The sequence below is a fragment of the Vicugna pacos genome, chromosome 1 (genome assembly GCF_048564905.1).
Source record: "Vicugna pacos chromosome 1, VicPac4, whole genome shotgun sequence".
NCBI classification, from domain to species: domain Eukaryota; kingdom Metazoa; phylum Chordata; class Mammalia; order Artiodactyla; family Camelidae; genus Vicugna; species Vicugna pacos.
The window spans coordinates 22939922-22954165 of NC_132987.1; the positions used below are offsets into that span (position 1 = coordinate 22939922).

Consider the following 14244-nt stretch of genomic DNA (forward strand, 5'->3'; position numbering starts at 1 on the left):
ACTAATCAAGAGAATCCCAACAGTGTATTCTTCATCACTCTGAGAAGTAAAAAAAAAAAAAATTAAGAAGTCAGTTTCACATTAAAAAATTCTTATTACATCAATAAGAATGATTAATTTTATTAAATCTGTACCCTCAGAAATAATCTTTTTACTATTCTGTGTGACAAAATAGGAAGCTTCCACGAAGTACCCCTGCCACATATCAAATTACAATGACTACAGTGGGGAAAAACACTTCATTATTGTTTTTGATTTGTGAGCTGAACAGCTTTTGTTCCTGGTACACATTGGAAAGAATGAGGAGCAAACTATGATTATTCAGACTTCAGTGATTGGCAGATACTTTCTCAAACACAAAGCTAAGTCTGTAGCTTTGAGGAAAACAACTGATAATATTAGTTGTCAATAATACGATTTAAGCTTTTATGTGAAAATCAGACATTCAGAACACTTTTATCAGCCACCATGGGCTAAGACTTTCTGATGAAACTGGTGGTAATAACAAATGTGATTTTTTTTTACACTGTTTACTCAAACATGTCAATGTAAGATTCACATAACCCAGTAAATCAATGTTTTCCAGGTGACTAATATATATGTGACAAAATCATGTCTGGGTAAGACATCCATTGAAAATGCAAAATAAAGTGAGGTTTGAAGGTAGCAAGGTATGAAAAGCTCCCTGATCTGGTTTTTAGATCCCAAATTTCAACTAATCTAAAAAATAAAACAAATTTTTAAAAAGCCTACCACTTGAGTTTAGGTGTACCATCAAAGAAGAATATGTACACTTACTTGTTAAAGTCTATTAAAATCCTCCTCTCCTTTCCAACTACAAATGTAAGGTTGAATGTTCTTCATATGCTTCAACCAAAGCAATACATAACAAAATATTGAGTTCAGAAGGAAATATTAGAATCCAGCTCTCTTTTATTAAGCCTTATATAAAACAATGCTACTCCTCTTACTTGTTTTAGGGTAGGGGGAAATACTTTTCACTATAGCCATTATTTATATTAACATGTGATGGGTTTATTACTACTATTTTAAACCAAATTAATAAATATTTAATTTTCCTTTGTTTTCATTCAAGTATAGTAAATATATAGAGATAGAATCTATATAAACAAACTTGGGGGGCATCACTTGATAACTTTGAGAGTAAAAGTTATCATGAATCTGAAAACTTTTGAAAACTGCTGCTTTGAATCATTTTTCTTTTTATAATCATTTATTTTATGACTTTTTAAATAAGATGCCTGTGTTTTTAAAGATTTTATTATTTTAAATTTGAAAATGTTTCACTCTAGGTTCAGGTATAAAGGGGACAGTGGAAAATGTAGCCCATGCCTCTAGCAAGAAATTAGCCAACCTTATTTGGAGGGTGGAATGGCCCAGCCAATTTCACAATAAATTCCTTCAGCTATTACTAGACACAAACATTGATTTTAAAATCAGAGAATCATGAAAGTCTTATTTTAAAATTAACTGAGCTTTGTGATTTAAGGGACAGAAACTAAAATACCACTTCTAGAAATTTATCTGCCTTGTCTCTGTGACGAGCAAGTAAAAGTGCTGGGTCTGTTTGTTCTAGTAAGTAGTTTGTTCATATGGAAATGCATAGTTAGAGCTTTTTGTTTATTTCAAATATTTGGTATACAGGAATGCATTTTATAATGGATCAAGTACACACACACACATATTTTATATATGTAATCAAATTTGTATATGTGTGTATACACACACACACACATACATTGGAACCCAATATATATATATTGTTTCTTGCACCTTGCAAGTATCAGCTTTACACAGCAGTACTGGGAGATATGTATTCTTTCCACATAGACCAGAGAGTGTCACCTTTTCCACAGAAGTAATTCAAGCTTTCTAGTCCTGAGCTCTTCTGGTGCCAGTCTCTGATCTTTTACAATGCCTGCCGACTGACTGATAACAAACAGACTTTGCCACTTTGATTACTAGATCTATCTTTAATACAAGAAAAACTACATTGAATTTCTGTTACAATTGTATCAGGACTTCGAAGGCTCTGGTTTGTTTTTGTTTTGTTTTGTTTTTTTTGAGACATAACCTAAGAGGGGAAAAAGAAAAACTGAAAAGAAACTAACCTGGCCATAAAAAATACAAATGATGCACACTTTCAAGGGATTTGTTTTTAAGAACTTGCTGAGTTCTGGTGGTTTTCAGTTTTTCATTTAAAATATTCTAAAATACTGAATGACTTCTCTTTATAGAGTATTGATTTAAAATATCCTCTTGAAATACTGTGATTAAACATCTCAAATGGCTCATATTTATTTTTCACATGAGGGCTTCTGACTAGTCTTCATTATTTTAAAGCTTCATTTTCATATTTCAAAGAATGTACTTGAGCATTGTCAACTGGCAATTAAGTTTTGATGGTTTTTAAATATCTTACTTAATTTGAATACTTAAATATTTTATGCTATCTATGGGGACTTGTATGTGATGGCTATGATGAATTTCTTTCTCAGGTTGAAAGATTCAGTTAGCACTTAAAGATGTAGCAAAAGCAAAAATAAGTAGATCTTAGTTTATTTAACTTTTAAAGTTAAAGTAAAAACAAAATATAATTTTGCAAATTAAACTGACGTTATTTTTATGTAACTCAAGTTTTATCATATATGATTATATTGCTAATTTTCTGCTTTTTTGTTTTTTTACTTAGCACTCAATGTATGGACTTTTGAAAAATTGTCAGTACACTATCATTTGTCCATTACTATAAGAAATAGTTGTTAAATGCTTTCCAAATATCAGATGTAGTCTACATACTTAAGGTTCAGTAGTGTAGATTAAAAAATTACAGAGGAAAAGGGCTTCTCACAAATTAAGTCACAGATATTTATATAACTTCAAGCTCTAATAATGAATGTTATAAAAGAAGAGAACCCAGAGTGATATAAGAGAGAATAAGTTGATGATCTTTATTTTCAAGGGCAAAGGATGAATTTATAGAAGAATTGTCATTTATGTTGATATCGAGGACTTGTACTATAAGATACATAGACCCTAAGTGTGAAATAGCTTGACACTTTAAAAATAGGAAAAAATACCAGTGTGGCTAGAGGGCAATGAACAGGGATGGAAGAGATAAAATAAGCTTTGAAGGACATGGCAAGGATTTAGATATTATTTTAAGTCCATGGGAAGTTATTGATGGTTTTTAAACAGGGGAGTGATGTGATGAGATTTCTGCTGTGCTACAAAAAAGATTATTCATCTTGGCTGCTACCTGGAGAACAGAATAGGATGTGGCAGTGGTGAAAGTTGGCAGACAAGTTAGGAGGCTCTTTTAGTACTCCAGAGTAGACCATAAAGGTGGACGAAGTTTACGGTGCATTTTGTAATAGAAGTGATAGGACTGGATGATGGCCGTGTAGGGCAAGGTGGAGCTGGAGGGATCAAGGGGATTCCAGGTTTTTCTTCTGAGCCATTGGTGGTACTGTTTCCTCAGATGAAGATCAGAGGGGAAGTAGATTTTTTAGAGATTGATTAAGAGTTTGATTGTGGACATATTTTGCTTGAGAAGCCTCGGAAGAATTCTAGAGGAAACTCACATAAGCAATTTTGTTACTGGAGAGTGGGTTCTTGTCTCACATAGGAAAGAATTCAATGGCAAGCCATAGTAAAGTGAAAACAAGTTTATTTAGAGAGATACACGTTCCATAGACAGAATGCAGTCCATCTCAGAAGGGAGAGCAGCCTCAGAGCATGGGGTCAACTAGGAAAGTGAGAGCAGCCTTAGGAGATACACATTCCATAGTAAAGTGAGAGTAGATTTATTCAGGGAGATACACACTCCATAGACAGGGCACAGGCTGTCTGAGAAGGTAAAAGAGGTGGCCCTCGGGTGAAGGGGTGGTTAGTTTTTATTGGCTAGGTAATTTCATATACTAACAAGTGGGAGAATTATTCCAACTATTTTGGGGAAGGGGTGGGGATTTCCAAGAATTGGTCCCCTGTCCAATTTTGGGCATTGTATAGTCAGCCTGGGAACTGTCATGGTGCCTATGGGTGTGCCATTTAACATGCTAATATATTACAACGAACCTGTAATGAGGCTTAAGGTCTACTGGGAGACGAATCTTCTGTCATCTTGGGCCTTCTTGGTTCTGACTAGTTTATGCTGTATCCTCAGTGGCTGTATTTTTTTATAACAGTTGGGCCCTGCCCTCTTCCCTTCTGTCTCAGTTTCATGTATGAGGAAATTTCAGAAAGAAAACTTGGACTCACATGTTTTAGTACCATAGGATACAGATTAAGTCCTCACAATACCTGAAGGAAATTAGATTTTCTGTGGTAAAATGTAAGATAGACAATAGCAGCCTAATATTTAGATTCAAGCAGAAAATAGAATTCCTTACCTCTCTTTCTTTTTCAGTATTGCATTCATGAATATGAGCTTTGCACAAAGGATTACCACATTCACAATAGCTGATTTATTTTTTCAGGGATCTCTTTCCAATAGACATCTTAATCTGGCAAAAGAATTAGCTTTTTAGATTGAAATTTGGTATAACTTATCTATAAAACCTTCTGAGTGTGGATTTATTTTGGTTGTCCCCTTCGACTCTTAACTGGCCCTCCCAATCTGAGGACTCACAACTTTCTTCATTCCTGGGTGATGATCTGGCCCAGGAATAACATTAGGTCTGAGCAGGGGGGTACTCCTTCACTGGGCCCCACACTTTTAGAGTCTCCACTAAACATTTCCTCGGCTTGTGTTTTCATCACAGGAGTGGGGTCCACTAGCTCAGCCAGGGCCATGTTCCACCTCTGGACCACTCTTCAGGGCACCTGGAAACCTGACAAGCTCTCAGGGCTTGTGCTGCTCTCTTGTCCATCTCCCCAAGCACTGACTGCTCCTTTGGTTTTACACTATCCTGAGGTCAAAAGTTGGCAAAGGACATCTGCATTTTTGTTTCTATCACAGTATTGGCCTGCATCCCATTAGCTAATTCTTGACTGTGCTTTTGAATCTTTTAGTTTATAATTCTTGTTAGACTGTGGTAAGTCTCCCTTTCAGGATGGGATAGAAAGTTTTACTATGGCTTGTATACTAGCCTGCTTTCAGGGAAGCTGGAGGAGGGCAGCTGTTGCTAAGAGACAGTATTTCCTAGTCCCCTGAGTATAGATGAAGGCTGCACATTCTTCCTATTCTCTACCATCTACTTAGAACAGCATCTTCTCTCTCTTTTCCAATTTACCACAGTTATTCTCTGAAGAGAACAAAGATACCTAGGTCACAAGTGGCCCAGTCTAGGGATAAGTTGTAAACATCTCCCTGTCCATGTTGTGGCACCCCAACTAACAGTTTTGTGGCTTGCCTACAGGCTCCCTTTCATTTCTGACATTATTATATACAGTCAACTTCAAATTAGTATTCCCTTGTGCAGTACTGATCCTTGATGTCAAGTAAACAAGGCTTTTTGTTGTGGTGAATTTTTAATCTACTTGAGCTGTGGTTTTAATTTTTCTTACCCAGATGGCATGGAGAAAACCATACCTGAGGGTCCTGCATCAGCTACAAGAGAGAAAATATACATAATGTACATAAAATAAATCTCAATAAAATACACCAGATACAAATTAAATTAGCAAATACAATGTATGTTGTTTTCCTACATTGCCCTACATACGTCAAGATTCCAGCACCTTAGCACTTCACGGGGAATGACTCTTCTAGGAAGAACTTGGTGTCAAGTAGTTCAGGAAACACCAGTGAATATCTCAGAAAATGCAATTTCTTTATTGCAGAAACTCCTGTATAAAATTTTCTTTTTAATAAACTCTGTCGTATACATCTGTCCTTTTCATTCCCTGGACCCCAAGGACATCAGAAGGTAAGTAAGCTGTAAGAGCAATACTCTTCTCTACAATGCTGTCTTTTCTTTGATGACTAGCTTAGCACTTCCATGGTATCCAGTATGGCAGGATTCTTCTCCATGGACATTTTCTCAGTTATCATTATTACGTATAGCTTATTTAAACTTCAGTCAAGGGTGAATTATAGTAGTTTAAAGTTTGTGTTTTCTATTTCTTACTCAGTTTCTTCTTCCATCTCGTCTATTTTACATTCTCTCTTTCAAGGACTTTTCACAATTTTAATTCACTAGAGCTTTTTTTGTTTCTTTGTTTTTCTTTTCCAGCCTGATTATGGATTGATTTAAAATTTTAAATGTTCTTTATACAATTTACATCATTTGGGGCAAAAAGGAGCATCTATAGAATGTGCACAATTTCTGACATCTTTTTTAACTGTAAGAATTTCTCAAAATTCCCCTGTAGAAGCCCATTGGGTAGATATGGAGTAGGGTTCAAGGACCTGTCTTCTGTTAAACTTCCAGAGTATTTTAATGAAAAAGCCCATAAGGGAAACATGATTATAATGAAAAAAATCCAGTTCAAAGCAGAAAACTTGGGTTTCAATTCAAGCTCTACCACTTAAAGCAAGAAACTTACCATCTTTGAACTTCAGTGACTTTTACTGTAGAGAATGATACCTATCACTCAAAGTTATTGTGAGGAGTAAAACTGATAACATCTGTGAAGCAAAGATAGACTGCTGGACTACTAATGTTCTATAAATATGGGTTCCTTTTCTTTCCTGAGCTGCCCAGATAAAAAGAAGGAATCCATTCAGGGAAATACATAGACATATTGACGGTATGAGATTCAATGATCTCAAGTCTTACATAACCCTTTCTTGCCATTGCCACCTAGACAAACATAATTGCAGACAATTATGTTAATTTTTCCTGATTTTTATCTAGTCCCTTCTGGGTAATATGCTGCATTAGTGTGGATTTTCTCTAATTCTGATATGTGATGAGAACTCTATTGCTGTGCTATGGGCACGTCGGGGGTGAAGTTCCAATTTTCAGTTGTTTGAAGGTCACACTCATCATGCTTAACTTGCATAGGGGAAGGCTTTTCAAAAGCAGCCTGGAGGTGAAAAACACCAAAAACCAAGAGGAACTGAGAGGAACATGGTTCTGTCTCTAATTTAGTTTCATTTCATTTATTTTCAGTTTATTTTATTTTATAGTTATGTTTTAATGGAAAGTCAGAGGGAAAACTAGGTTCACTTTAAAAGTAAACTTTGGAAGAGTTCTGATTTTTAACTCTTACAGTTTTTTTTTTTTGACATAATCCGTTAATTCACCACTATTGCTTTGCTAATCTCTTCAATGACTTTTATAAATTTTATTTTCATAAGTTTTCCAAGTTTCTCATGAGTAGGGTAATCTGGTCACTACAGGGGAGACCGAATACTTGAAAAAAATATATATGTATATACACATATACGTACACACACACATATATGCATACAAAACTAAAACACTGACAAATAGAATTGTGCTGAGCTCAGTGATCTAAATATATGCGACTCACATCCATTCACCATGTTATAGCTTTATTCCTCCAGCATTTAAACTCAGTATCACTTAACTCTGCATTCATATAATTAAATATCAATTCTGAATTGGTTAATTCAGAACTTTTGTAGATTACAACTGAGTAATTCTATTTTAGTCTCTCTTTCATGAAACAAATTTTAATTCACTTAAAAGATGAACTAAAAATGTTGATGATGTTCATTTCCAACATCTCACAAATACGCACTTGTAGAAATAATGTATTTTCTGCTGTTTCTTTTTTAATTTAAGTTAATAGCTAAGTATAAAATTAAATATTGAGTAACAAGGCCTCTATAATGGTTGTTATGAAAAATCCAAGTTTTGAAAAAAAAGTATCTTGAGTGCTCTAATTAAAAGCTAATGAAGATTTAAATGTTTTTACTTCCAATTTTTAATTATTTGAAGGTCATCCTCCCTCAAAATGAAGATGGATAAATATTAAAATCAAACTGCCATTTTTAAACAGTGGAGACATTAAAAAGGAAAACAAAAGGACAAAAACATTTTTTAATGCTGTTTAACTACTGAACAGTGAAATAGTTTATACCCTGTGTGTATGGAATAAAATAAACTTAATTCTATGTTGGAGGTATAAGAAACAGAAAACTATGCCAGATATTTTATTTTTATGAGTAAATATATTATATGCAATTTTTCATTCTAAGCATAGGTCAGTCCAAGTTATGGTTATAATTTTCATAACAATTCTTATACATGATTTTAAATTACAACTCCAGGAGATTATTTTCTGGAGTTAAAGTTTCAAATTAATTTATGTTATATAAAAAAAATAAATTACATACAGATTGAAAGTTTTTCAAAGTAGTTTATTTCCCAAAACTTATACATTTTTATGTATTAAAGATACATCTGTTTATTTAACAAATACATATTAATGTTTGCTCTCTAAAGATATGTATTGTGGATTAAAAACTACTGTATTCTCTGATACATTTTTGTAATGCCAATTTGAATTTATACATCATTCCATATATACAAATCAATTGCAATAAAAATCTGTTCAACATAGTGAAACCCAAAGGTTCAAATTAAATACCGCAATATAGTAGAAACTGTCCTTTGGTAGAAATTGAGAGTTTAATCTGTTGGGGCAAAATAAAGCCATTGGCTAATGTCAGCAAGACATTTTCCCTCTGTACCCATATCAACTACCCATTTCCCCTCTAGAGTCTCTGTAAGTGTTTATAAATACATAAGCTCTGTCCTTAGAGACGCTATGGTAAAGTAAGTTTCTGATTTTCCTTCAGACATCTTTATTTTCAGTTGTGTTGGCTAAAGAAAAATGTGAAGAGACGGGATTTCACTCAGTTGTTTTCTTTACCAATCGTCTGCCTCATTTCCTGAATGTCTATATAAACTTCATTTCTCTTAACTAGTCCTGGACTTCCTGTTCTCAGTGGAAGTTCTTACTTCCTTGTTTACACAAAACCTTTAAGACATCAGAGATGTACTTAGAATGTTACCTAACAACAGTTTCTGTGCCCTCTGCACAGTGAGGTCAAACAGACCAAAATGTTGGAGTCTGGAGCAGAGAAAGGTTTATTGCAGGGCCAGCCAAGGAGATTCATGCTCAAAACCCCCAAACTCTCTGATGGTTTTCTGTGAAAAGTTTTTATAGGCAAAATTTGGGGTGAGGGCAGCAGGGTGTGTGACTTTCTTGTGATTGGTTGATGGTGAGATTACAGAGCAGTGTTCCAAGAATCTTGTGCTCAGCCTGAAGTTGCCATCCTCCACCTGGGTGGGGGCTTTAGTTCCTGCAAAATAACTCAAAGATATGTTGTGTATATCCCTTGAGGAGGAACCAAGGCCCACCCCAGGGCTGCACTGTTATTTTTTGACTGTTTCTCCCTTGTCTCTGCATCCTCTCCCTTCCCTGATGAGCAACTGTTTGAATCTGTCCTTTGGAGCTCAGGGAAGGTCCAGGAGGCTGAATGTAGCCTATTTCCTACAAACAAGAAACTTGAGGGACTTGGATTTGTACCAGGGAGGACCCCACAGAGTCCTGCTCCATTTTTAGAGGACTTTGTTGTCTCTTCTTAAAGTAACAAAAATAACAACAATCACATTCTTTCTTGTTCCCACTATGGGTTCAGGGTTAAGTTTCAATCTACCCTTGACTACTTTCTCTTCACTTCCTGAGTGATCTGGCTTCACTCTACAATGTCTCCTAATTAACTTCTTCTTCCGCCTAAATACTCCCTTAACCTGTAAAATACAGTTGGCCAGTAGACAACACAGGTTTGAACTGTGCAGTACACCAATACCTGGATTTTTTTCACTAAATATGTAGTACAGTTCCATGATCCATGTGGAACCATGGATATGAACAAATAACTGTAAAATTACACACAAAATTTTGACTCCACAGAGGGTTGGCGCCCCTAACCCCCTTGTTGTTCAAGGGTCCCCTGTATTTCCAAAGCTCTCTATAATACAAACAAAAAACTTCCCTTGATCCTCCAGTTACTAACTGGCCTCTCTTCACTTTATCTCAGACAAACTTCTTTGACGGTGTCAACTGAAATGCACAGCCTAAAAGTTGAGAGTTATGTTTTATTTGGCGGGAGGACTCGAGCCAGGATGACAGCCTCTCAGATGCTCTGAGGGACTGCTCTGAAGAGGTAGGGGAGGAGCTAGGATATACAGGAGCTTTACAACAAAGACCAGGTAGTTGGAACAGTAAGTGATTACTTGTTATCTAAAGAAAACCAGACATCTCAAGTTAAAGAATTTAGGGCTTTTGTATGTATGGGAGGAAGCAAACATTTGGGCTCATTGAATTCATCCTTTGACAAGCACCTAGCTATCTAGGGCCAGTATCCTGGCCTTTCTTATTATAAGTCCCCTCAGGGTGCACCATTGTGAGTGGCTGCAGAGTCCAGGCTGCAGGCTTGTCTTCACTGGGGGTGGCAGCAGCCCACTGATGACTTGATGGTTTCAGCATTCTTTGTTTACTGATATGGTTGCAGTATTTTTTGTTTACAACAGGATACTGTGATGTGTCTTCTGACACTGACTAATTCTCTGACATCAGATGGGCGTCCACCAATTCAGTTCAATTCTGACACTAACTACCTGGAGTTAATGTAAACCCTACAGATTAAGAGCTCAGTCTCAGAAGACTGCCTCGACTGCAGCAATTTAAATGTCAGTTACAACTCTTGAACCACTAACACCTCGAAGTGACTGGCGATAAATAGGGGTTTCTATGACCCCCCCATCATCAGGTTCAATAATTTACTAAAATGGCTCACAGAACATCATAAATCAGGGATAAGTATGAGAGTTTGAGATCTGCAAATGTTAACCACTATATATAAAAATAGATTAAAAAAATCAAATGTCTTCTGTATAGCACAGGGAACTATATTCAGTATCTTATAATAACCTTTAAAGAAAAAGAATATGAAAATGGATGTTATATGTATGTATATGCATGACTGTGATATTCTGCCACATTGTAACTGACTATACTTCAATTAAAAAAAAAAAGAAAAGAAACACAAAAAACAAAAGAAAAAAATAAAGCACTTTACTTAGGTTTACTGGTTTGTTATAAAGACTAGAAATGAACAGCCAAGCGAAGTGATACATAGGGCAAGGCCTAGAAAGGCCCTTGAGTACAATGTCCCTGTGGAGTCAGGGTGTGTGGCACACCCAGCTCTGCAAACGTTGTTCAAGAGTTTTTATTATCCAGTCTCCAGCTCTGCTTCCTTACCTTGAGATCAGCTTAGGGCTGAGAATTCCCACCTTCTAATTACATGTTTGGTGTTTGTGGTGATCAGCCCCTAGGCTATCTAGGGGCCCCACCCTAAGTCACCTCATTAGCATAAACTCAGGTGTGGTCAAAAGGGTCCTCATTTGAAAACCAAGACACTCCTGTCACTAAGGAAATTCCGAGGGTTTTAGGAGATCTGTGCCAAGAACCAGAGACAGATCAAATATGTTTCTTATTATGCCACAGATATCTTGCATGTTCTATCTCAAATTCTTTACTTCTTTTTCACTTATTACAATAGTGTTTCTACTGCCACCATTTCATGAAACTAGTTTATAGATTTATAATTCAACAAATTCAATAGATATTTTAAATTTTTAATTTTATTGGACATCCTTTCTTCATTTGATATTATGGATCATTTTCTCCTTATGTGAAGTTTTTTTTTTTCTTCCACAACTTCTGTGGTCTTTCTTTCCCCTCCTTTGTCCCCAGTACCTACTTCATAGAGCTATTGTAATGATTACATGATTTAATAAATATGAAATGGTTAGAATGATGCCTAGAAAATAGCTGATTAAAAATTAACAATTTTACTGTTGCTATTATTGCTGTCAGGAAAAATAGTGAAGATGTTAAAAATGCTCAAGGTTGCATTCCAAAGAGGTTTGAATTCCAGCTCCATCACTTATTCATGGCTTATCTGAGCCTCAATTTTCTTATATATAAAAGGAGGATTATAACAACCTCCAGCTCATAGAATTCTTTGATGAGCTAATGAATGAATCCATGAACAAGCATAAAACATCTGGTGCCTCAGCAGCTGTGCCATGTCTTCAACCATGTGATCTGAAATTTTATGTGGCTTTTCTAGTTACCTGACCACAGCAGTAGGGGTATCTGCTGCAGTTCTCACTACTGTAGCCAGAAGCAGAGGTATCGGGTTTTGTTTGTGTTTTATTACTTGAATCAAATAATATGAGTTATATACTATTGATTCTTAGTTACTAACGGAAACTTTGTGAAATTATGCTGACTTTTGAACATAAATATTGTGTTTATTTAATAAAGAGTGGATGTTTTCTTTTCCCTTTCTTTTTCCATTGTATGGCTTAAATGCCCGCTTGATCTGTTAATTTCCTTGCTGTGATTGTGGCTTTTAAATTTTACCTAGTAATTCAGCCATTCTGACTGCATTCATATTTTAAGATAATTTGTTACGCCTATGCAGGTTCAGGATTGTTATTTCTTGTTTCTTTAATCTATGAATAAGATATACTTACTAAAGAATAGCCATCATTTTTGCCGTAAAATCTATTTTCCTTATGTTAATATGGTTCTATCACTGGTCTTGTGTTTTATGCTCCCTAAGGTATATATTTTATTAATTCTTTACTTTTAATCTTGTTATGTTTTTAGTGACCTTTTAAAAAACTGCATAGTGACACATTTATATATTTGTTAATTTGTTTATTAAAGTCTGAAAGTCCATGTCTCATAACTAGCCATTTAGTCCATTTATCACTATTCTGATTACTGATAGATTTGAAATTATCCGTAACACGTTGTTTTGTGTTTTTCAATACTGTGAAATTTCTTTCCATTGTTCTCTCTTTGATTTGGATCTCTGTGCACTACTTTGTTTTATATTTTTTGTCAAGTTCTTTTTATTTTTATTTTTTTTTCTTTTCTCTCCTTTCTCTCATGGCCTTCTGCTATTTTGGAATTGTCCTTTTCTTGCCCTTCTGCTATTTTGGAATTGGATTCATTTTGATTCCTACATTAATTTCTCTTAAGTATTTACCATGCTTCTTTGGCCTAAAATGGTTTAAAGTTACCACTAGTTCTATTTCCTTTCTCTATTAGTATGGTTTTAAAAAAATGCTTCAACTCTGCTACTTCACCCCAACCCTTCTTTCATGTTACTGTGATTTACTATATTATTTGTGTTTGGTTTTAAAGTATATCTTTGATTCTGGCACCTGAGGAACTTTTTTAATATCTTCTTTAAACCTCTATAAATGTATTGTTAGTCATTGATATGGATGGATGATGTAGTCTGCACAGATCATGTCTATATGTAGTCACAGAGGCATAGCCTCCATTTTACCAAAATGTTTGAAGTGGGATGTGAGGTCTTATAGTCCTCATTACAGGCCTACAGAATTTAGGAGTGCCACTTTAAAAATGTCATTCCCCCTCACTTGCATTCCTGTGTGCTACTTGAGACATTTAGTAGTACAGCTTTGCTCTGGGACTTGCACATAGTCTAAAACCGATTTAGTTAGGTCATGATCTACAGGGGCTGACACTGCTATGTGCACATGATTAATTGTATTAGTGCTTCATATCTTCAAATATGTTTGGAAAGTTTCAGTAAAATCTGGATGTGAATTTCCATGTGAAAATGCCATTTCTCAAGTGTAGTAGTATGGAAAATATTTGAGAATGATTTTTCAAGTGTTGCTTTTATCTGGTTCCATTCTTGGCCCACTCATCTTCTTTTTCCACACTCTAATAATCACCCTGGTATGTTTTCACTCTCATAGTTCACTCTTCTAGTTGCAATCAAATTCCATGTGTTGCCCATCTAACCAATCTTCAAACTAACAATATTTCCATTTGAGCATGCCACTGGTACCTTGACTCATCAAGACACAGCTTGAGCAATTCATCTCTGCACTAAACCCTTTGTTTCTTCATAGTGTTTCCATCTTGTCAGTTACCCAGAGTCATTATTTTTAAATACTATATTTGAATTCATGAGATATAATACTATAAATGTAAAATCATATCAAAATAGTTTATACTTTACCTATAACCAAACCAGTATTCAGGGCAGATTTATTACATTTGGATTCCTTTTATATTGTGGAATAAAAAAGACATGTCTTTTCCTTATCTGACTCTTACAGTTTAAAAATGTTAATTAAGTTTCCATCTATTTTTTTGAAATATAAAATAGTGAATTGAAGAGTTTTTACCGTTTTTAAACCAGAAGCTCATGAATAAGAACATGCAGGAAATATATTAAAA

The 14244-nt window shown here is 35.1% G+C and overlaps 1 long non-coding RNA gene across 1 annotated transcript in view; it reads left to right on the top strand.

Moving 5' to 3' along the window:
- The window catches only part of LOC140695702 (uncharacterized), a 518879-nt gene that overhangs the window by 182149 nt on the left and 322486 nt on the right, over positions 1–14244 (top strand). The gene's annotated exons all lie outside the window — the stretch shown is intronic.